The sequence below is a fragment of the Protopterus annectens genome, chromosome 11.part0 (assembly GCF_019279795.1).
Source record: "Protopterus annectens isolate FY-2018-M chromosome 11.part0, PAN1.0, whole genome shotgun sequence".
Classification (NCBI taxonomy): domain Eukaryota; kingdom Metazoa; phylum Chordata; order Ceratodontiformes; family Protopteridae; genus Protopterus; species Protopterus annectens.
In genome coordinates this window covers 781,450,816-781,475,760 of record NC_056745.1, presented here as the reverse complement: position 1 = coordinate 781,475,760, position 24,945 = coordinate 781,450,816, and positions in this window count along the sequence as shown.

Genomic DNA, 24,945 nt, shown 5'->3' with positions numbered 1-24,945 from the left:
ATTCGAAGTGTCCACATTTCTGTAATGTTCACAGTGTTCACTGTGTTTGTAGTGCTAAAGTAAAGCCTTTTCAAAGAGATTGTTGCTCAGTTGGGCATAATTACAAGTACTTGGTCTAAGCTTATGTTTAAATGTATTTCATTGTGATGGTAGAGAGAATTCACAGACCTGAACCCCTGTTGTTTTATAATAATATTGCTGAGAACTGGACAGTGTTTGAACAAGAATATGGTATTTTCATACTGGCTGCTTTTTCTAATAAAGACACAGGTAAAAAGCCATTCATACTTTTTAAGTTATCAGGCTCAGAAGTCATTGATAAGAAACATCCATTTGTGTATGCACCTGCCTTGTAAGCAGAGGAGGGGGAGAACTGCCATATTGTGATACAGGCTGAAACACAGGAAGACCCTGAGTGCTTAAAACATCAATTTAGAGTAATGCGTAACCCTCAAATGAATATTACGATGGAAAGGCACATATTTTACACAAAAAATCAAAAGCCTGGTGAAAATACAGCAGTATAAGTTATTGACTTGAGAAATAAAGCAAAAAGTACAGATTTGGTTTGCAAGATGAGTTGATAAAAGACAGACTTGTGTGAAGTGCTAATAATGATACAGTGAGAAAGATTTTGCTTTGAGACAGTGATTTAATGCTGAGCAAAGCCAAAGAGATTTGTCAAATATATAAGCTTACAGAAAAGCATACACATATGCTTATGAATGAGAAAAGCATGCATACAGTGTCTACCAGTATGAATGCTACATTGTTCAACAGAAAGCTAAGATAAAAAAGAGATATAAGCCCAAGAACATGGCAGTACCCAGTTTTAAACATAAACAGAATGGGGCCACAGTACCTAATCTTATTGTTAACTGTCATGACTGTGAGGGCAGCCATGAACCTAATTGAGAAACGTGCTTAGATTTTGGTTAGGAATGTCACAGATGTAAAAAGTAGAATAATTTCAAAAGGCTTTGTAAGTCTAAACTGGCACATACTTTTAATAAAAGAGATCATCCAAAGAAGCAAGTAGATCAGATAGAAAGCTGTGAACCAACTTTCTATGTTAATGGTGTATGTGTGATTGATGAAACAATTAATACAGTGAACTATCAGCCAACTGGTAATCTGGCAACAATGGGTGAAATATTTTGTACTGTTCAGATTAACATAAAACCTACTTGTACAGCTTAAAGTAGGTACTGGATCCAAGTGCAATGTTATATCAGCACAAATGTTTGCCAAAGTAAAAGCTGGTGAAAAGCTTAATTCAGCAAAATGTGCAAAACTTGTTGCTTATGGTGGTAAACAGATTCAGACTGATGGCTCTGTAGTTCTCACATGACATTCTGCTGGTAGCAGATACGACTTGTAGTTTTACATAGTCAAAAGACATGTGCAGTCACTGTTAGGCCTCAAAGACAGTCTGAGAATGGGACTGATTTCATTCAATAAGGAGGTGTTGCATATAAGTTTGAACAACCACAAAAGTTTTACACAGAATATTTTTCGTGATTATGCTGATATTTTCAAAGATGAGCTTGGCAAGCTACCAGTCACTTACTCCATTAGGTTAAACCATGGGGTAAACCCAGTTGTCTGACCAGAAAGGAAGATCCCAGTAGCAATGCAGAGTAAAGTGAAATGGTGATTTCAGGTGTAATAACTTAAGTAAAAGAACCAACTGAATGGGCATTCTCCATTGTCGTAGCTCATAAGAAAAGCTCACATGATATTCAAATATGTATTGATCCGAGAGATTTAAACAAAACACTTAAATGTCATCATCATCCAATTCTCGCAGTAGAAGAAGTAGCAGCTGTCATGCCAAATGCCACTATTTGTTCAGTCTTTCATGAAAAAAAGTTAATTTTGGGAAATTTCGCTGGATTACAAATCTTCATTGCTTACTATTTTCAGTACACAATTTGGAAGATTCAGATTTTTGAGATTGTCATTGGGGATAAATTCTGCCAGTGAAGTCTTTCAGTGTGTGATGGAGCAAATTTTTTAGGTTATCTATGTGCTATCATAGTAGATGATATTATTGCAGGGGGCAATGGTGAAGACGAACATGATATAAACCTCAAGAAAGTTCTAGACCATGCACGTGAAGTCAGTCTTAAACTGAATTCTCAGAAATGTAAATCCAGTCTGAGAGAAGGTACTTATGTCGGTCATTTGTTTTCTAGTGCTGGCTTACAACCAGATCTGTCTAAGCAAGCTGCATTTCTTGAGATGCCAGTTCCAGTCAATGTCACCTCTTTGCAACATTTTCTTGGTATGATCAACTATTTAAAAAAGTTCAATCCAGACCTGAGTAAGCTTTCAGAACTGTTACATGACTTGACATGCAAAATATAAACTAGTCCTTGTTAAAATAATGCCAAAGAGCATTTGATGTTCTGAAACAGAAAATTTCTGTCCACCTACATTGAGCTATTATGATGTTCTCAAACCCATACGTCTTTCATCTGATGCTTCAGAGTATGGTCTTGGTGCAGCATGTCTTCAAGAAGGCATACCAGTAGCCTATGCATCCAGAACTTTAACCCAAACAGAGTTGTAGTATGTGCAAATTGAAAAAGAGCTTTTTGGCAGTAGTATTTGCATGCTCCAAGTTCAGTGATTATATTTATGGTAAACCTTTTCAAATAGACACTGATCACCAACCTCTAGTGCCAATTCTAAAAAAGCCAATTCATTCAGCCCAGAACTTCTACAATGCATGATGTTAAATTACAAAAGTGCAATTTAAATATTGTTTATACAAAAGGCAAATATTTATATCTTGCAGATGTTTTGTCAAGAGCACCCAGACAAATAACAGAATAGCATGACAATAAAAAAACAGACTTGGCAGTCATGGTAGTCAAAAGATTTTCCTCATCACGTCTTGATGAACTTAGGTATTACATTGCTTTAGACCCAGTTCTGCAGAAGCTGACACATGTTATAAAACAAGAATAGCCAGTGTGACAAACCAGTCTACGACTTGATGTCCGGAAGTATTTTCCTTACCAAGACAAGCTCATGATGGAAGATGGTATCATCATGGAAGGTCCTAAAGTTGTTACTCCTTCAACAATACAACAGAAATATATCAAGATTTTACATCATGAACACCCAGGTACCAATTCTACCAAGTGAAGAACAAGAGGTATAGAATTTGGCCCTTCTATGTCAAAATATATAGAGAGGGAAAGTCTAGCATGTTCTATTTGCAACAGTACTAAACCACACCAACAAAAGGAACCACTTCAGCTAAACCAGATTGCTGAACTACTATGGTCGATGGTTGCTAATGATATTTTCGAATGGAATGGTTAACATTACTTAGTGTTACTAGACTCTTGGTTTGAAATTGACCTTCTTCTTCATGTAATATCCAGCACTGTCATTACAAAACTGACATTTTTCTGCCCATGGTAGTCCACACAAAGTTGTATCTGACAATAGTATGTAGTTTACCAGTCAGCAGTTCAAGAAATTTGCTGAGGCTTGGACTTTGTTCGTGTTACTAGCAGTCCTGAATTCCCACAATCCAATGGATTAGCTGAGCATGCAGTCCAAAGTGAGAAAAGTTTGTTAGAGGAAATCTAAGAGAGATGGTGCTGATGTTTTCCTTAACCTTCTCAGTCTCAGAAACATTCCTTGAGATAACTTTTTTGGTTCTCCTGCTCAGAGATTAATGTCTAGATAGACGAGAACAGACATACCAGTCAGTAAACAACTATTGATTCCAAGTGCAAAGGACAACAGAGTGATCAAAATCCAACTTTTGAAGAGACGTCAGTCACAAAAGTCATACTACGATAAATCTAGCAAACCTCTTATACCACTAAGACAAGGAGAAATTGTAAGGATGCAAATAACCAAAGGCTAAGACTTAGTGGGTATTATCAAAAATGTTTGTGAGGAACCAAGATCTTATATTGTTCAATCAGAGGACTTTAGAAGAAACCAAAGACATATGCTTCCAGTTTCTGAACCTGTGATACAGCAGATTGCCTGTGCCAAAAACTCTATTTCTCTGAGTGATCTTACACGTGTTCCATTTTCAGAGGACAGTGTACTTTCCTCAAATAATCCTGATGTTATCTCTGAAGTTCCTATTGAGAAGAATTCCCCAGAGAATGTCCTTGTTGCTAAACCCAGCCAAAGCTTTTATGTAACTAGATCGGGTAGAATTTCTAGCCCCAGTACAAAATACACAGCGACTTGGACTTGAGTTTGATTGGTTATTAATATTGAAATGTTATCTAGCATATCCATTGTCTTGTTCTCCTGTTGCATGTCAAACAAATCAGAGAGGGAAGATATAGATCATTATGTGTAATGTTCCTATTGTGCCACTGTAGCTAGATAGCATGTGCATATAAGTACTCATCACATGTGAGAACAGTGCCATTTTGTACAATCAGCCAGAGTGAGTGCAGGCATGAATGGAGATGTACATGCAAATGTGCTTGAAGTAATGTGTGACTCAGTTAGCTTAAATATATATGTTGCAGTTATAGTTCTTAACAATGTTTATGTACAATAAATATCTTGAAGCCATACACCACTTGCTTCATTGTCTCTTCTGAATGCATGAGGCAAGTGACACTAGAGGAGCAGGCATAAAACCAAGAGGCAGAAAGGAAGTCTTTCAGTAATGGTTTAAAAGATGAAGGTGTGATATAGAACTGACTGTAATGGTTTAAAAGATGAAGGAGTGATACAGAACTGACTGATATAGGAATTTTGTTCCAAGTTCTAGCTATAGCAGGATCATCCAACAGGTGGTCCTAGGGCCATAATCTAGCCCAACAAAGCATTTTATTTGGCTTGCTGTATGTCCTATAACAAACTGTTTTGAATGGGCAGATACATGTTTAAGATGGCAATGTGGCTCCCAAATCTTACCAAATATGGTAAGAAATGGCTCCTGAACTATATGGTAAGTGGCCCTGAGCCAACGTGGTTGGATATACCTGAGCTACACTATTAGAGTAGAGACTGACTTCAGCAGCCCTTTGTGGTTTCTAGATGGTAAGCAGTTGCTAATCATTTCACAAAGACGATGATTTGGAAGGTAGTACTGGGGTATGTGGCTAATTGTTGAGCAGGCAGGTGGAGTATGGATGATCCACTTAACAGCAATAGATCTTCTCTGGGGTTTGGTTATCTGATCCATTAATTGAAAAGAAGATAATCTAGAGGCCCATATCCCTATGCCCATCTTCTACCTTGTGGATATAAGACACAGCTAACCAGTGCAATGCCTGGGAATGCCTTTTCACGCTTCTGGTGAGTTAGATGGGTTTCTTGCAATAGAATGTAGTGGGTCTATGCTTTTTTAACAGCACCCATCTCCAGGCTTTTTTAATGTGGAGGGAGAAGCCATTCGTATTCCATGACAACAAGGTATGGACCATCCTCCTTGCCAAATAAAACAAAATTTAAAAAATACTATATTAATTATTTAAAATTTATAATTTTGTTTGACCACTATTGTCCCCCAGACATTGATGGCTATAAATCTGTATGAAGATAACCCTTCTGTACAGGCATTGTTTAAGGATGATGCAGAAATACATAAAAAGTGTAGAAAGAGGAGGCTTCAATTTACAACCCTTCAGCCAAGTAACTCAACTTGATAATGTATCTATTATGGCTATGCATTTGTGTGTGTGTGTGTATATATATATATATATATATATATATATATATATATATATATATATATATATATATATATAGATATATATATAGATATAGATATATATAGATATATATATGTGTGTGTGTGTGTGTGTGTGTGTGTGATTAGACCGGTATGTTTTGCAGAGTTAGCTGTTTTTGCTACTATTAAAAAATTGTGAGAGTTAAATGGCCTGTAATTAATCATAGCAAACTCAATCAAAATATCTTTAAAGCAAATAAATTAAATTAATTCTCTTTAAAAACATTAACTTAAAGTTTTCCTAAACATATAGAAATAAATCAGATACAGCAACCAAACCCAAAGGAACCTCTGCTTTATATATTCTTATTATTCAGACACCAAACTGAAATATCTAAATTAAAGCCTAATGGTGAAATTTTACTGCAGACCAGACATTCTTCTGCTCTGGTAATTCTACACATTACTTGTGCAAAATATCACCATTTCCTGTGGGTCTGCTACAAGTGCTTGCATGTTATTTACTTGCAACATACTTCATCGCTGCCACTTGCTTTAAAAGGCAAGTGCTCTAACTCCCTCTAAGTCGAATTCCCATAACTACTTTGTCCTAACATCCTAGCCTACAAAACTCTATACCACTACTAGGACTCTTATCCTAAACACCCCTCTGTTTCCCTAAACCTAAAACTCCCTTCCCTTCTCTGTAAATCTAAAACCCCTTTCCACTACCTAATCCTAAGACTCCCTTCTCACTGCCTAACCTTTAAACTCCCTTTCTAATTCCAAAACCTAAAAACCCACCCCCACTCTCTACACATAAAACTCTCTTTTCGCCAGTAAAACTAAACAAAAAAAAATTCTGCTATATAAACTTAAAATCACACCTCCCACTCACTAAAACTAACTCCCCTTCCTGATTATTGCACAAATCTACATTCCCAGACCCTTCCACTCCCTCATCATGGCTGCTGAACGTACGTCACTCAGATTTGAATAATATTTTCAGGTAAGCAGCATCATATTTGAGCTCAAGTCTGTGAGGAGTGGCAGCCTACCTGAGTTAGACTACTCTTCGAGCACTTGTTACTAGAGTACTTGTAGAATACCCATTTGATGCACTATTTCAAGTGAAAATACTCCATTCATACTAAATGGCATGAGCAATGAAAAAAACAATTATTATAAAACACTATAATAACCTGAAGAGAAAAGGTGACAAGCATCACAGACTAACTAATCAGTTGTAAACCTAATACTTGCAGATTCTGCTAAAAAGAAATTTTTTTTTTTTTTTTTTAATTTCTTTCTGTCTAATTTTTATCACCAACAATAAATGTAGCCAGGAGCAAAGCAATGAAGGGTCGGAATACTGGCTACATTTATTGTTGGTGTTATTATTTATTGTTGTTTGCTAGGAGCATTTACCCTACGTGAACCTATTCCTACAACTTTTAATTATTGTGGCTTCTTTGGTTCACTAGGGAGCATGACCGAAGGGCAACTACAGAGTGTTGAACTTCTGTACTCAGTGCGAGTACTACAAACCAGTGGGACATCGCGGTTAGCCGTTGATCGATTGGCTGACTGTTTGCGGTATGACGTCAATCCGTTGGAGGCCTGCGAGTATGAGGAACATCCCACGATGAATGATGAGGAGAGTTTCGACAGAGAGAGACTACGCGTTGCAGTTGAAAAGCTTGAAATGGATCTATACAAGCTGAAAAGATTACAGACACAGAGACAGCATTTCGATGTCTGCTTACAAAGGAAGCTGGTGCCGAGAGGTCTCAGGGTCCTGAAGATGCCGACGACAGCGACGCTGTATCCTGAGCTCTTATATGAATGGCAACAGTTAAATTTGGAGGTAAGCCTCAATTATATGAGGTTGATGAACAAGTTTTTTACACCTATTGAAGAGACTCTAAGAGCAGATATTGATAAACAGAAGTCGGACATTTTTACGGACTTTCCAGTCAAAGAAGCCAATGATTATTGCCATGTTCTTTTAGATAATGTAACACAATATGAAAAATGATTGTATAATCAAAAGAGGGCTAAATTACAAAGGGACATTATGGATTTTAGATTAGGTAACATTTTCACTTGGCCCAGAGCGAATAATGGCCCTAATTCTCAGATGCTACGCCAGGAGAATGTTACGAATGTTGATAATATTGAACATGCTAATACGCTAGTATCTAGCATCAGTAAAGGTGTATTTGTAGAAGGTTCCAATGGTTTAATTGACAGAGGGGATGTGTCCAATGAGGGAGCAATAATAGGGGTTACTGGCATGAATGCTGCTACCATTACTGAGCATGTGGAAGCTACTGACCATATGGTGAATAGTAGTAGAACTATATCTACAGATGGCCCTGTAGTTAGGAAGAAAACAGGGGTCACTGTTAGTTCTAAGACTGTAGATACCACCTTGACCAGTGGGGATAATGTTTCCGTGAACAGGGTGTTCGATTTAAAACACCCTTTTCCGATAAGAACCCCACCAGGAGAGGGGAGGGGACGCTCAATGAGCAGAGGGCGGCAGAAGAGGAAGTTTTCTCCAGACCGCCCTCAAATGATGAACATCAAGAAAATGTGGGGACAGAGGAACAGAGATTAGTGTTCAATCTATCTTCAGTCGAATTAACATCCCATGAGCTGGATGTCCTCAGGAGAGGACTTTCCTTTATACCTACAAGCTATAGTACCCTGGAAGATACCCTTAAAGATTTTAAGCTCTTTGTACGTAGCCTGTCTCTAAGGTTAGAGTTTAAGGATGGTAATTATGAACGCTGTATTAGGAGACCTAGCACATACACCCCACCTATTCCACCACTTTTAGCGGCCTATAGTAAGTTAGTTGAAGATGACATATATAAAATGTATTATAGGTCTGGCAGGGATAAAGTCAATAAGAGAGTGCATAACTTAAATTTTAACCAAAGGACAGCATTACATGATTTATGTAATAATTTAAATATTATTGTGAGACCTGCAGATAAAGGAGGTGGTATGGTGATCTTTGATATTAACAGATATAACGAAGATATGTTTAACATGCTGAATGATAGGAAATTCTATACCCCAATCACTATGGGTCGAATATACAGCATTAGTGATGAAATACAGAATTTGTTATTGGACTTATTTAGGAGTGAAGCCATTGATAAGAAGTTATTTGAATTTTTACAGGTCACCTATCCGTTGATTACGGTTATTCAGGGACTCCCGAAGATTCATAAGGACCCTGTGTGTCCACCTCTGAGACCTATAGTGTCAGGGAGAGGTTGGTCTACGGAGCCATTCTCGATTTATATAGAGAGTAAGCTAAGACCCATTGTGGATGAGAACCAATATATCTTACATGATACAAAACAGTTTCTCCTTGACCTATATGTTTTTTTAGGTTCAAGTAGAGCAGAGGTTGATTATATCCTAGTGACGATGGACATCCAGTCACTGTTTACAATGATACCCAACACAGTAGGGATAGAGATGGTGAATGATCACCTGAGGAGGGTGTCCAATTATAATTTAACTGAGATTGATTTACTTATGGCCTTTTTGGAAGTGGTCTTGGAGTCGAATGTATTCTGCTTCACTGACAGGTTGTTCCTCCAGAGGGATGGCGTAGCTATGGGCACTTCTTGTGCCAATAGCTACGCCAACCTGGTGATAGCGGAATGGGAGGTTAGAGATATGTTTCGAAACCCCCTCTATAATAGGCATGTTCGCTTTTACCGGCGATTTGTGGATGATTTATTTTTTCTTTGGGATGGATCCACTTTGCAGTTAGATAGATTTGTCAGAGAGTTGAATGAGACCACTAACTTTTTAATATTCACTATGGAGTCATCATTGATATATATGGATCCAGTAATTCCCACTGCAACAAAACCTACTGTTTTACATTTTGCATATTTCTTAGAAATGTAAATCACCTTTCTATGGATGTTCGTCATCCTTTCTCTCTTCTTGCTACAATGTGACCTTTTGGATCACATGCAAAGTTCTAAGTTTGATTTGATGTACTGTCTGTAAAAACAGACAATTATAAATCTGAGAACTTATGAGTACAAGTGAAAAATTAAATCCAATTTGTTTTCATTTATTTTCAGCAGGAGTTTTGCAGCCGTTTTCTCAGTTTTTGGTTGGTGTATCACAAAATGTTTTCTCAAGTCTTCTGGTAACTGAAGTATTCATCAGCTGAATGCTCAGAAAGGATTTTTTGATAATCAAACACATTCATGTCTCTTGCAGACAGGTTTAATTCCCATTAATTCATAACTTGCTAACATTCACACTTCACATCACATTTGTATGCACCCTTTTCATTTCTGACAGCATGGCATAGTGCAGAAACACAAAAGTAGAAACAACCACAGAGGTAAGCTTTTTGCCAAGGCCACTTGGATAGTCCCAGCAGTAGGACAGTAGGAATTATAGATGCAATACTTTTTTATCAAGATCTGAAATACATATGAAACCATAATGTTAGAAAGTACTAATCATTACTGTATTTCAGTGTCACTGGCTCATGGGGTTATGGAATTATCTCTGATACTAAGTGTTTAATAGACTCTGCTCAAATCACAAGGACTACAGCTTCTTACTTAAATAACAAGGTTCATTTAGCTGCTGGTGCTGTTCATAATGCTGTACTAACCATTTATTTACAGGCAAATGCTTACTAACTGTGACCACTCTTTTATGTAACTGTCCATAATACAGCTATTTCTTTACAGTCTAACAGTCTTTACAGTCTATCATTAACCCCTCTCCACTACTGTCCTCATTTCCCTTTTAACTCCATTTTACCTGTAAATCCTCAATACTCCTTCATAATTTGCAACCATATTCATCCTATAATTACGTCAATGTTTCTGACTCAATATGTATTTACAGCTGATTCCATTTGACAATTATTAGACTCTTATAAGCTTGATATCAACATTTTACTGGATTATTGTACACATACGACTCTATATATGTACAAATTGTTATAGTATGTAAATCTTGTCTAACTGCCTTCTACTCATTCTGTAAAATGGAACATTTCTCCCAGGGCTTCCACTGAAAATGGGGCCTGTGCCCAGCTGGAATCTCCTGGTAAACAAAAGCAATCAATAAATCTCTCTCTCTCTCTCTCTCTCTATATATATATATATATATATATATATATATATGTGTGTGTGTCTGACAACCAGTAAACATCATTCAGTGGTAGTTTAAATGATATTGTGCATTTCATGTAAATGTGATTTTCTGATATGTTCAGCAACATTTTCAAACATCATTTATAAAAATTATCTTAAGTGCAGTATAGTTCAGGGTTTTCCCATTTGACTCTCAGGTGAAGTGTCTTCTGTGCAGTCTGCATGACTTTCTTGGTGTCCACAATGATTTTCCTGGGGTGTTTCATTTTCGTCACACATCCCAAAGACATGCCATGAGTTGGCAGTCCCTCAGATTACCTGTATGTGTACATGGTATACGTGATAAAATGCATCTGTGTCCCATGATACACTTGCACTCTGTGGTTAGTTTTGCTACTGTATGCCCTCTGGGATGCAAGGTTAGGTTCTGGCTCCCCAATGACCCTAAATTTGATAATGATGGAATTCTGAGAATGACAGAATTAATATCTTAATCTCATTACAAATCACTAGCTGACATTTACCCATATTCACAAGTTCAACATAAGACTGAACTTTTGTATGTGGCTAATGTATGCGGTGAAAAAAATGAGACAGATAAAGTCAGCATGTGATGGCAAGGGATAGATGGTACAAAAGAGTGTACAGACAACTGGACAAAACATTTTTATTTTTCCTTTTAGTGACAGCATTGTCAGAGTTCTGTTGGCTATTTGTCATAGTTCACAATGTAGGAAGTGCAGTCCCCACTTCCAATAGAACATGCTTTTCATTCCTGAAAGGGATGCTCATTTTGGCATGTTTTATTTACTTAAGACTGTGTTCAAGTCCCTGTGAGAAGTACAAGAGCTACTATGTTGAGTCATAGCAATTTGAAAAATATACTGTGATGCCAATGAAAAAGGGTGAATTTTTAAACTCACTGTTACATCTTTCAAACATTTTTAAAAGGCGGGGTTGCTCCTCCTGTATCGGTGGTTTCTCCATGCTTCTGTTACTCATACATACTAATTCTGAAATTCCTGCCCCTCCAGAAAAAATACTCCAACATACCACAGTTGGGAATATTATATACTGCATATTCCCCTAAATTTCATTACTAGTTTCGTAGTTCCATGTGTCAAAGTTCCAGTCCTTGCACTTTCAAGAGGCAATTGTGTGTTTGATCTTTTAGAGATTAGACACATTGGCCGGTATTCACTAATCCTCCGTGTAAGACTAACTAAGTCTTACACGGACACTGCAGTGTAAGGGTATGATGTCAGCATGTCATTCATATTTATGAGGGCACGCTGACTCAACTCTAAGGCTTACACGGACCGTGCACGAGTGCAGGGGGCATGTCAGACTGCTGAGCAGTCCAAATTTCCATGCCCCTGCAAGTGCATAAACAGCAAATGTCAACAGAAGTGAGTGAGTCTGCTCAAATGTCCACAAACCCAACACTACACTCCCCCACATTCTAAATCCCTGTACAAGTTAAAAATGTAAAGGTTTCCTTTTTATTTATTATTCCCGACATAGCTGCCCGTATTTGCGCGTGTATGTGCGTGTTTGCCCATTGCTTAGTTACAGTTAGCAGTGTAGACATCGAAGAGGATAATAAACTAATGATATGCAAATTAAGGGAAATAGCAATAGCGTAGTGGTAGAACCCTCGCAAAAGGAGTATGCATTCCGGGTTCGAGTCCCGTCACTCCACTACCTATTTTCTGTAGGAAATGTGTGCATAAAAAGAATTCCTGACATCTACCTTTTAAATCCCAGTAAAATGCATTGAAATGGCCTATGCATTAGTGAACAATATTTTATATATAAATAAGAAGGTGGAATGGTCATGCATACTGATAAATGTATATTTAACATATCTTAAGCAATGTGAAGCACTGCTAAGCAAAGTCGACTAGTATTAAGCACAGTGAAGTATAATTGCTCATAGCTTAGCAGTGCTTTAACTAGTGCAATAGTTTTGCATGGAGCTGCGCATTGTGCCAACTAGCGCAAACAAAACATGTTTGTGCGGAGCTGTGCACCGCGCCAACTGGGGCAACGTTGGGCAATGTCGGGCAGCGTAGGGCAACTGCTCATAGCTTAGCACTGCTTTAACTAGCACAATAGGATTACGCGGAGCTGCACATCGCTCCAACTAGTGCAACATGGGGCAGTGTAGAGCAATGTAGAGCAACGTCGGACAACATTGGGCAAAGCTGAGCAAAGTCAGCTAAACACAGCCACACCTCCTATCCGGTCTGGCCAGTAGTAAAATAAAAAGCAATGACAGACCTCGAATCTGGGATACTGTGCACCATAATCACAGTACTAAACCACTAAGCCATGACAGCTTTAAATATGTATGCATTTCCAACACACTCAAACATGACAATGGAAGTTTACCCATTGCTAAGCAGGTGTGTTCTTAGCTGAGATTTTTCAAAACCGGCCAATCACAAATAAGTGTGGGAAATGAGGCATATTTAAGCTCCATAGGTGGGAATAATTGCCATAACTGGTTGTAGCTCCCATCTGCAGACAGTATGGCCGGTGCTGGAGAGGGCTCTTGTTTTCGAGCGCAACTGTGGGGCATTAAGGAGTCAAAATATATGGTTTGGCTCCTCATCCATCATCATCATGCAAGACTCCTGCAGGGTCAGTTCCAGGGCACGGATTACAAAGTGGAAGCCTGGAACCAGTTAGCAAATGATCTCACCAGTGCCAAAGGTGTCCCTTGGACTGGTGAGCAGGTCAGACACCACCATGCAGACCTGAAGAGACACAAGGAGGACCGACTGAACCACTGGATACAGGAGGCCCGTGGAATGCCAAATGCTCCACTACTAAGTATGTAGCCATGGAATGAAGCATGTAAGAATTGCTATTGTAGTCTATAGTATGGATAGGTATGTCTCAATATCCCTTTATTTACTGCACAGCTGCAGGTGTCTGTGCTGCAAATCAGCAAGCCTATGCAGATAGGCTGCTAAGGCTGCTCCACCAGGCAGGTTAGTAAATATTCTGCATGTGTGGTCATATAAAAGAAGTGAGAGAGCCTGAAAACGAGTGTTGTAACCCATTATTAAAGGTATAAAAAGGGTGGAATAACTTCTCTGCATGTACTGTCATATAAAATAAGTGAGACAGCATGAAAAGGTGTTGTAACCCATTAATAAAGGCATAGAAAGTGTGGAATAACTTATCTGCATGTACTGTTATATAAAATAAGTGAGACAGAGTGAAAAGGTGTTGTAACCCATTGATAAAGGTATAGAAAGTATTGAATAAAAGACCTCTGCATGCACTGATGTATCAAATAATTGAAAGAGCCACTAGAAAAGTGTGTAATGTTATTAATAAAGGTATAATTCCTGGAGTGTGTCTGTGTCACTTTCTTCGATATGTTGTTGTACCCTTGCATAATAGAAATAGTACTGTTGTATTAAGTGTAGTCAATCCATACATGGGTAGGCAAATATAAAGTGGATGAAGGGAGTGCCAGTAGCTGTTAAGCATATATACAGTCCTCAACTCTCGGTTAATGGCCGGCATGTACAGGTTAATCTGGCACATGAGTAGCTTGTTAATGTGTTCCCCAGAAATGTCAGTATGCTGCTAGAAATGTAGGGGGCTGTTAACATATACCTGATAATGTCACCTGAACACATCCAGATATGTAGATACATAAATATAAATGAAAAATATAAATATGTAGCAGTAACATCTGCATCCAGGACAGTTTGTATGTCAGATACAGTTCAGGTATATCAAGAACTAGCAAAACCCATTACACAATTTAGCGGACATTGCCTAGTGTAATAATACATGTAAGGGATATTTAACTGCAGTCAATAGGAATGTAGTGTAAACTATAAGTATAGATAAGTTGTTAATGGAGGTATCTTTTTACACCCTACTGTATGTGCATAAACAATGCAATTCCACACCTCAATGGGTATGTCTAATCTCATAACATTTGTTGGGACACATGTCCTATTGTTATATAAATATCTGCATTTACTTCGATGCATGTGCCCTGTTCACATACCACAATCTTGGTGGCCTGTTGCCACCAATCAATCCTGCATGCTGTTGGAATGTCCACTGTTGTTCTATATATGCATGTGTTATGCTTGCTGTTCATCTGTTGGAACTCTGGTGGGTTGGGTTAATGGGAATACTACTGTATGCTGTTACAACTAAACTGGAATGCTGTTGGCTATTACTAACCCATATTGTCATTAAATCCTCCAAAATATAGAACATATGGGAAGGCCGGTCCCAGTGGATCCACCTGTCCTACCTCAGCTGGCGATGGCACCTGGCACCAGCAGTTCTGGTACCCAGCCTGGGACCTCCTCTCCATTGGTCCTGTGCCACCTTCTGGTGGAAGCGCTGCATGGGATGGGGCTTTTCCCCCCGATGCAAGCGTGGGCAGAGGAGGGCCACCTATCACCTTCTGAACGGTCCAGGCTGTGGTGCGTAGGGAGATCCAGCATTTAGTCGCTGATCCTCTACGCCAGCTCGAGGCAAGAATGGCATGACTCACAGGTGAGCCTGCCCCTCCTACGCAGCCCCCAGCACAGCCACCCCCTGGGCTGTGAAGGTACAGTGGTAACTGCCCATGGGTGGGGATCTCATTTCCACTGTTGCCATCTGTGGACTCATGGGCTTGCGATTTCCAAACACCCTTCCCTGTCAATGGTGTTCACCCACCCCATGTGTCATACTCCGCCCCTGTATGCATCTTGTTTGTCTTGTCTGTTTACCTCCCCAACCTGCCTCCCAAAATATACCTACTTCCCCTACCCCACATTCCACTCTCAACAGAAAAAAAAATGGGCAATCTGCACCTAAAAAAAAATTACGCCCCATACATAGCTGCCCAATTCACACACATGTTTGCTGGACACAAACAGAAATTTAATTGGCAGTACAACATACTTTATTATCCTCACCCCTCGCTCAGGGGTGGAAGGTTTCAAAATTCCATTCAAATTACTAGTATATGCACAGCTGTTGCTGTTAAAGAAATGGGCAGCTATGGACCTTCCCTACACCTGTCCTGCAAATCCCGAGCTGTTTTCCCTACTGTCTTTCCCTCTTTGTGCCCCCTTTTTCACCACTTTCCTATATCCCCATTTTCTTTTCTTTCAAAGAAATGAGTGCGGGGGTTAGCGGGAGTAAGCACTTTTAAGCAGTAGTTAGTGGGTTTGCGCGAGTGTGCACTTAGCTAAGTTTGTGTGCGCTTAGCTAAGCTTGTGTGCACTTAGCTAAGCATTGCGCAAATCCATGCAAACCCGCTTACAACTGCTTAAAAGTGCCTTCGTCACTCTATATGTCAGGGCCCTTGTTCTGCTCAGCAGCAAAATAACATACCTCTGTCAGTCTCGAACCCCGAACCTTGTACACACTAGACTGCATGAAGTACCACTGAGCCATGGTAAACATACAACAAATTGGTGCTGAAACCAATATTTCATGCATCAGAATGAGTGAATGTAAGGGCCAAATAGGAATGCCATAACACAAATCCTGTTCTGTGGATCTTTACCAGCAGGTTTTTGTGGAATTGCATTACATGCCAGTGAAAAGAGAACCAGCCATTCTAGCAGGAAATAATGTTACAGCAGCACTTTACAATCCCCACACAGTATTATAGCAGGACAAACACTAGCATACCTGACTAGGGTAGAGGCCATACTCCCCAACTGTGACAAAATGTATGAGTTAGACACCACTTGTACTTCAGGAAATGTGTATTAATCCATATGTTCTGGTTCTCTCAAAGTCTCAACCTAATGTTACTAATATTGTAAAGGTGTACCTCACTTCGACCCACTTTACCCTGAGTCTGTTCAAATATGTACCTGAGTGTTTGAGAGGCCTGGCAGAGGCAGAAACACACAGGCATATCAGCTATTCTGTTGTTACACAATGTGCAAATAGCTTTGCAAGGAGTTCCAGAAGTGTACAAATATGTAGGAGTACAACACTGAAATATCAAGGGATGTAGCCATGTACTGGTAGCAACCAACTGTGACAATGCCATTGTTCCAGTGCTGAAAAGACCGGTGTGGTGCACAAAGAATAACAGGCTAACCTCGGGCTACCATCTGGATAGGTCCACAGTTGGGAGCTAAGCAGACAGACAACTTGCCCTGGTAAACTAACAGGTACACAGCAACCTTTTAAGTCCAGCAAGATAAAGTTCACACATTAAGACATAATGCCCTCTGTCCTACTGCACCCCTACCCAAATGTACATTAAACCTGTGTGTTCAGGTTCTACCAAGTATGTAGGTAGGCATACTCAGTACAGAAATTTATACAGTTTTCTTGAGCAGCCTGTGCTAATGTCAACAGTAAAAAAGCACAAACTGTTGAAAAGTGAGTGAATAAATATTCACAGTATAGCAGTTCACAAACAGTTCATGTACCAAATGAATACATCTCAATAACTACTTTTGTATGGCAGTAAATTGTATAAGTAGAAAAGAAACTACATACTCCCATGTATCTTGTGTTAGCATATGTAGGGGTGAGTACAATTCTACACTGACAACTGTGTACTGGAAGTGGCAACATTCAGGTCTGAGTACAACAATTATATCACTGGCTACACCCCTAGCTTCAGATATAAAAACTATGCCAACCTTCTGACTTACACAATGGTCTCCACAGCAAACAAGCATGGGCCCCACTCTGGAAAGCTGAAAGGGCTACACCTACTTGACATAGCAATTTATAGCATTGGGTTGCTATGACAGTGAGTACTGCAATCACCATACAGCAGGCTGCATGCAATTACCAAATGATGGCCACCAATTGGTGCAGAGGCCATCACACGCACATGTGCAGATACCTATAAAAGCATGCTGTACCTGATGGCCACACATGCAATCATCCCATTGCAGATGGTGAGAGAGAGAGAGACACACAGGGACAGAGAGAGTGAGAGAGAGAGACTCACACCCCCACCCACACCAGTGGGAATATATATATACACACACATATATATATACTAATAAAAAAAACATAAAAAATATACATTACATTCAGCCAAAGAGACAGCTGAGTGAAAAATATGAATGCATACAAAGGAAAGGTATGTAACAGATATGTATTTACTGGCATGTAGTAGATGTATTTGAAGACCACTCTACATACTTTGAAACTTCAATATGTGGCAGCAGTACGTATCTATACACAGATGCCCTGCATAACTACTGCCATGGACTTATCAGTGTGTAGCTGTGTGCAGTGGGACATAACTGTGATATATGTAGCTCAGCATTAAATGTCAAACATCTGAACCATGTTATCTGTGTTCTGTACAGTAGTGTGGACAATGTCTGTTTGGGGGAGTAGCGCATACAGCTATATGACCATGGATCCATGGATGTGACAGAGTAACAAATGCATGATAGTCATATCAACATGTAGCTTAGCATTGGTAACAGCTGTACCAGGCTAGTATGGTAATTAAGCATTTGCAGCTATATATACACCCTCTAATATTACTGTGTGCTCACAAGTGACACCTGTTCATGTTGCAGCAAGGCACAACAGGTCAGCCGTGAGGTACATGGACTTACAACAGTGTGGTCCTTGTGTGTGCATGGCACACACATATGGAGAGGTCTGTCTGTGTCAGATGTATTAGCATCTGTACATGTGCATAGAGCAAGGGACATACTGCAACTGTTTGTGAAAGGTGGATACATAGATGTTGTTGAAGGTTGTTATGTGCATATTCCTATATAGGTTGTAGTGTGTGGTAAACCAGACAGCATACAGTGCTGGTATATGACATGTGGTGGTTGAACGCTGTGGGTATGATTAGTCAGGTTTGCAGTGTTGTAGCCAGTGAGGCCTGCTAAAGCTACATGGGCTGAGAACACCTTCAATGCATTCCGCACAACACTGTGCAATATTATGACATAACTGTATACCTCACAACCTTCCCATACTCAATATTTCCACCATGAAAGGTGGACTGTATATGTGCCAATATGTATATCAATATGTACACCAATGGATGTAAACTCAGTACCCATGAACTACCACATAGGTGGAAGTCTACTTAACACTGAAGGTGTGATAAGAGACCATGGAACACAGGTGGACAGTAGTCTCCCCTTTGATTGTCACAGTGCCACACTAGTCATGTAACCTGTCTACATGGCACACATAATCACAAAAGGTGTGTCATCCAGGGAAGTATAGGTCAGTGTTCCCCCCTACTCCACACACAGAAAGCCCATTATAGAGTACAATGCCCCATGTGGTATGTACCTCAGAAGACATCTACAGTAACTGGAAAGGACAAAGACATACCTCACAAAGGGTAATACTGGCCTCAAACAGATGCCCTATGCAGACCGTCCCACAAAACTACAGTTAGACTGTGTCGCATACCGTCTACCCAGAGGTGATCTCTGAATCCAGGGCTGTTGGACATGCTCCACGTAATCAGATCACAATCCCTATGAGCTACACACCCTAGGGACATAAAGCTTGTCACCTCAATAAACAGCACATGCTGGATGGATAGATCCCTATCTCAGAGACATCCCATACCCTGGCACAAACCACCTATCAATAGCAAACGAAGCTCCTAATTAGCAGTCGTCATATATAAACCTGATGATTTTGTGTGAGATAGTAAATACACCCCGGGAATCACCTCTGTGGCTCTGCTTGACAGGGCCATGTGAAATGAAATCACCCGTGTGTCAAAGGCCAGGGTAGCTTATGGCTAGACATCTATAGGTCCTAGGGCCAATAGTCTATAACCTACCTACAAACTGATACACACCCACATGTACCTGTTGCAATAATTGCTTTGTGAGGTTGGCTGAGTGTGATGGTGAATGTGTTGGTGAATGTGTCCGAGTTCTGTATATGTGTGATAGCTAAGTGGGAAACTGTTTCTGTCATGGTATGTAATGTCCTAGCTGTGATCCCAGCAAATGATGTGTATGTTATCACTAGGCATAAAAAGCAGTATGCCAGATGGTCTGACATAGTGTGTTGGTGTTGACTGGGGTGTCCCATTGTAGGCCACAGCAGTACATGTATGCTTATTGAGTGTGACTGCTGGTGAATCCAACCCCTGAATGAACTGTAGTACTACCTGAAGCTGTATGCCTAAACAGCACAGTAAGGTGTATGTACACATGTCCTGGAACCACTGTTTTGTGTGTTCCCAGTAGTCCTCCAGATGACATACCTCAGGCATAAGGTCTTGTAACTACTGACACACAGTACTGTATGGTACACAGGTAAAGGTCATGTGTGTTGCCATACCTTTGTGTTTGGTATGTATGTCTGATGTGTGTGTGTGTATGGCTGTACCATGGCCTCGGTCATATGTGTGTTACAGGATATAGTGTGTATCTAGCAACATGTATAGTGTAGTACAGCAGTATGCCACCCATATTGATGAATGAGCACATATGTTAGGCAGGGGTTTTCCATCAATGACTAGTGTGGTATGCTGGTAATACTGTGACTGGACCCTACAATTGCAATGGATTACATGTTACATTATGCATTAGCATGATATATACCCCCTGTGGCTAGGCGGTGCATTGTGTCGCATACAGTGAGCCATATGCTGTTGTATAGTCTTACATACTAGTTAATCTTTGTTGCTGTGCAGAGCATGGTTTGATATATTGAGTGTACCAGGCACTGACAGTCAGTTGTGGGTTGAGCACTGATATCTGGTATTGAAAGTGTGTATCCTTTGACAGCCAATAGGTTGCTATATATGGCAGTTAAATTATATCCGTACTTTAGAATATTAAGTGTGCCACTTGACTTGCTCACACATATTGTTTCTTTGTCTTCCAGGGTTATGGCCCACCATCATAATCCCTCATGCAGCACAGCAGAAGATGAAGTGATAACGGACACCATGGTTCAGCACTACACCATGCTATTCTCAAGAACCAGCCAGGACCAGCATGAGCGGATTGCACTGTGACAAGATCTTGTCCGTAGGATAAATGACATAGGCATGCATAACTGGACATATGAGCAGGTACGCCATCACTGCAGTGATTTAATTAGACATGTCCAGCAGCATGCATCTGATATCCGTAGACAACAGCTTGCCACAGGTGGTGGGGTAGCCATCCATCCCCCCTCACCAGAGTGGAGGAGCTGCTCCTGAGCCAGGTGGCTCCTGGCCAACAACAGCAGCAACAACAACTAACATGCGTTATCATGGAGACCGGAGCCACCCAGCAAGTTGACATGGAGCGTGCAGGTAACATGGCATAGCTGTACACTACTGTTACCTCTATTGGTAGATCATGCTTATGTGAGATGTGTAGTGTGTAGTTACAAGATGTGGTGCCTAGTGTTGTGCAATAATAATAATTTGGAATATAATATGCAGGCCTGTGACTGTCAACAGTCGTACTACTGTAAGACTGCAAACACACAGTAGCAATGCCGCACTTGTTGCCACTGACAAACTGTCTCATACCCTTGTAGGTCCCTCTGGTGTGACAGCAAGGCAGCAGACCCATGCTGGTGAGTGTGTTCTACATTTATTATTGCTAAATAAATGTGCATGTCATAGGTGAGGTATAGGCCATGTACACGTCACACACCAGCGCATAATGCATGCTGTGCATGTTTGCTGTGAGACTATGCACATATCAGTAACATGAGTAGCTGACTCAAACACATGCAATACACAGAGCATCCCACACAATTGTGGCAACACTTCAGTGGACGTTGGATAGGCACAGTCGATACACATGCACACAACACACACAACTGTGTCATACGCAGTTCATGTTAACATGCTACACATGGCGTATTCATACACACGCTGTAAGGTCACACTTCAGTATCCCAATTGTCATCCACACAGCACAGATAACATACCTGAGGGGTAGAGTCCTCTCATGTGGCTGTGCGACACTCTTCAACACATAACACATTCATGTTAGGTAATGCCCCCTACTGTGCACCTTACGAACCTATGTAACAACTGTCCGTGTAATGGTGAATGCAGCCATGGTACTGCAGTACAGGTACAGCATTCACACATTAGTAGCCTTGAGTGACCACATGATGCTGCATGATGATGTCACATGGTACTACACCACATCCAGTCACAATGGCCACAGTACTACACATATCATTAATTGCTATGCACCTCAATGTTGTGTGTGTGCAAACATATGCACCGATACACAATCTGCATAGCAATCACCATTTGTACATTGTGACACACATGTCTTGTAATACTATTGAGTGTATAGGTCACATGACACACATTGTGTATGTGTGAAGTTTAATGTTGCAGTTGTGTGGTAGCATGCCATGTCAGTCTTGGCACTAGCATGTCCACAATATGTCCTACACTCACCATAACCACTGTACAATGTCTATGTTGAGCAACGGTATTCCATCAGGTATACATGCACCACTCATCCTGTGTGTATACCTAGCATGCATGTGCTAAACCTGTGTCCACAATTGTCTGCTAAAGACACAGGTGCTCTAATCAGAAACGGATATCTATGGGACACACCGATACACATCCAGCCATGGTATGTATACCTGTGAGTGATGGTGCACAGGACATTGCAGAGACGTTAATACTTGCACAGCAATGTTGTGTCCATGTACACATTGCGTTACAGGGTGATGCCAATCACTGAACAAAACACACATGCATCAAAGCCATGTATACTGTTATTAGCAAGGGTTGTCTACACTCACACTGCATGCTGTTGAGCAACACACTTCCTGCATGCTGTCACGTTTGATATAAATGTTTGGCTTGTGATACTGTACCCCACCATCACACGCTATTGAGTATGTTCTGGATTGCTGGTGGTGTGTGTGTCTGTGTGTGTGTGTCTGTGTGTGTCTGTAGTAGTGAGGAGTGTATATGTGTTCATGTGTGCAAGCGTGCATGTGTTCATGTGTGCATGTGCGCATGTGTGCATGTGTGCATGTGTCCATGTGTGCATGTGTGCATGTGTTCATGTGTTCATGTGTGCATGTGTGCATGTGTGCATGTGTTCATGTGTTCATGTGTTCATGTGTTCATGTGTGCATGTGTTTATGTGTTCATGTGTGCATGTGTGCAGACATCATGTACAGGTCGTAAAGTGTGTTTCCTGTCTCCCTCTCACAGGTGCTGATTGTGGGCTGGTTCACTGCAGCAGGGAAACTGATGTCACTGAGCATGATAGTGATGATGATGATAGGTGTGTTGAGGCAGAGGCATGTTTGCCAGGGTCTGTCATTGAGCCAACAATCGACAGTACACAAGTGTCCACCCCATCCATGCACACAGTCATACTGCCAATACATCCATCACCAATGCCCTTAGCTGAGGGACAGTGTACAGCCGGCATTGGCCAGGACAGTGTGGTATCTATGGCACATGCATCCCAACACAGCAGCCATACCCAGATGTCTGGAAGGGTACCACATAGGCAGATGTCCAGGGGTTCTCGTCGGAACACTGCTGGCCATCATGCCACTGGCAGACATGCCACAGGTCTTACAACCTCGCTCTTATTCCAGGCTGTCATGGAGGCACAGGCACGTATGGAACGGTACACCAGACAGGGACTAAGGGCACACAGGGCACATAACACCATGTTAAATGACAGTATCCATGACCTAGCAGGTGCCATCTGTAACTACACTGAGGTCATGGATAGATGTTGGGGTGAGACATTAGATGTCCTCCGCAATGTCATGTCCATATGTCAGGACAGTGCGGGATGAGTGAGACATTGATGTGGACTTATGCCAGCAACATCAGCAGCTGGCAGTTGCTGCGGATGTCCCTCAAGTCACAGGTGCTCCCGTAGTGCCAGTACCAGCCCCAGCAATGTTGGGGCTGGGCTGTCCATAGGCCGTCCTAGAAGACCACGTGCACATGGCTCTGGACAGTCCCAGCAGTGACCTGGGTCCAGTGTACATCCATCTACCTTTGGGGATAGTACCCACGCAGTCAGGCTTAGTACCTGATAGTGTCAGTAGCACCCCTGCCAGGCACAGGTACCGTATCCGTGATCAGAGACGATGATCTGTAAATCCTGGCAGGTACACTCTGTGGCTGTCCCACAAATACCCATATATGGCAGCCACATGGTGGAACTGTGTGCATGCAGACACACACACACACATAAACAACACACCTAGGGCTACCACATACACGCACACATTATATCAACATTGGCCCATAGCAGTACTCTTGGCCCTCACACACACACACACACACACACACACACACACACACACACACACACACACACACACACACACACACACACACACACACACACACACACACACACACATACATGTTGATTGTATGGCTCACTGTAGGCCTCTGGAAAACCAACTACACATCCTGTGCATATGATGAATCCTGTGTCACCTCTTGTCATCTGTGACATCAATGCAGGAACAGGCTACCATGGTGCTGATGCACAGGGTGACTTAATAGCAGTATAGCAATGTTAGCATGTTGTCAGCAGTAGAGTGTAATGATATGCTTGAAGGTGTGGCTGAGCAGGCATGATGCATGCAAGCTATGATTGTCATTGTAGCAATGTTCACACCAGTGTTAGTTTCAATAGTGTATAGTCCACCCATGTGCCACTTGGCTGATGTGTGCAGTATTGGCAGCATGTGTTAGAGAGTGAACAGTATGTGTGGGATGTGTGTGGCACAGATTTGCAGGTGTACATTTGTGAACATGGTGGAGGTGCACTGTCTGCATGTACATACATAGTGGACACATGGGCAGGGTGACATGCCCTGTATTACACAGTAACACTCCATAGTCTCGATTAGTGGCCAGTATGCATTTTACTACACACATTCCAGAACCTGACTACACATGTGTGTATGACATGGTTAGACACTGTGCTGTGGGTGATACTGTTAATATCTGTCACTGATTTGCATTCTGGTAGTATACACTACTTCGACAGCCTGACCATAACCAATCATTAGATGATGTCTTGACAACTGACACACAGATGTAGGACACACAGTAACATTTGGACACTTCAGGTACTATACTATGCCAGTAACCAGTGGTATTCACCTGCACACATTATT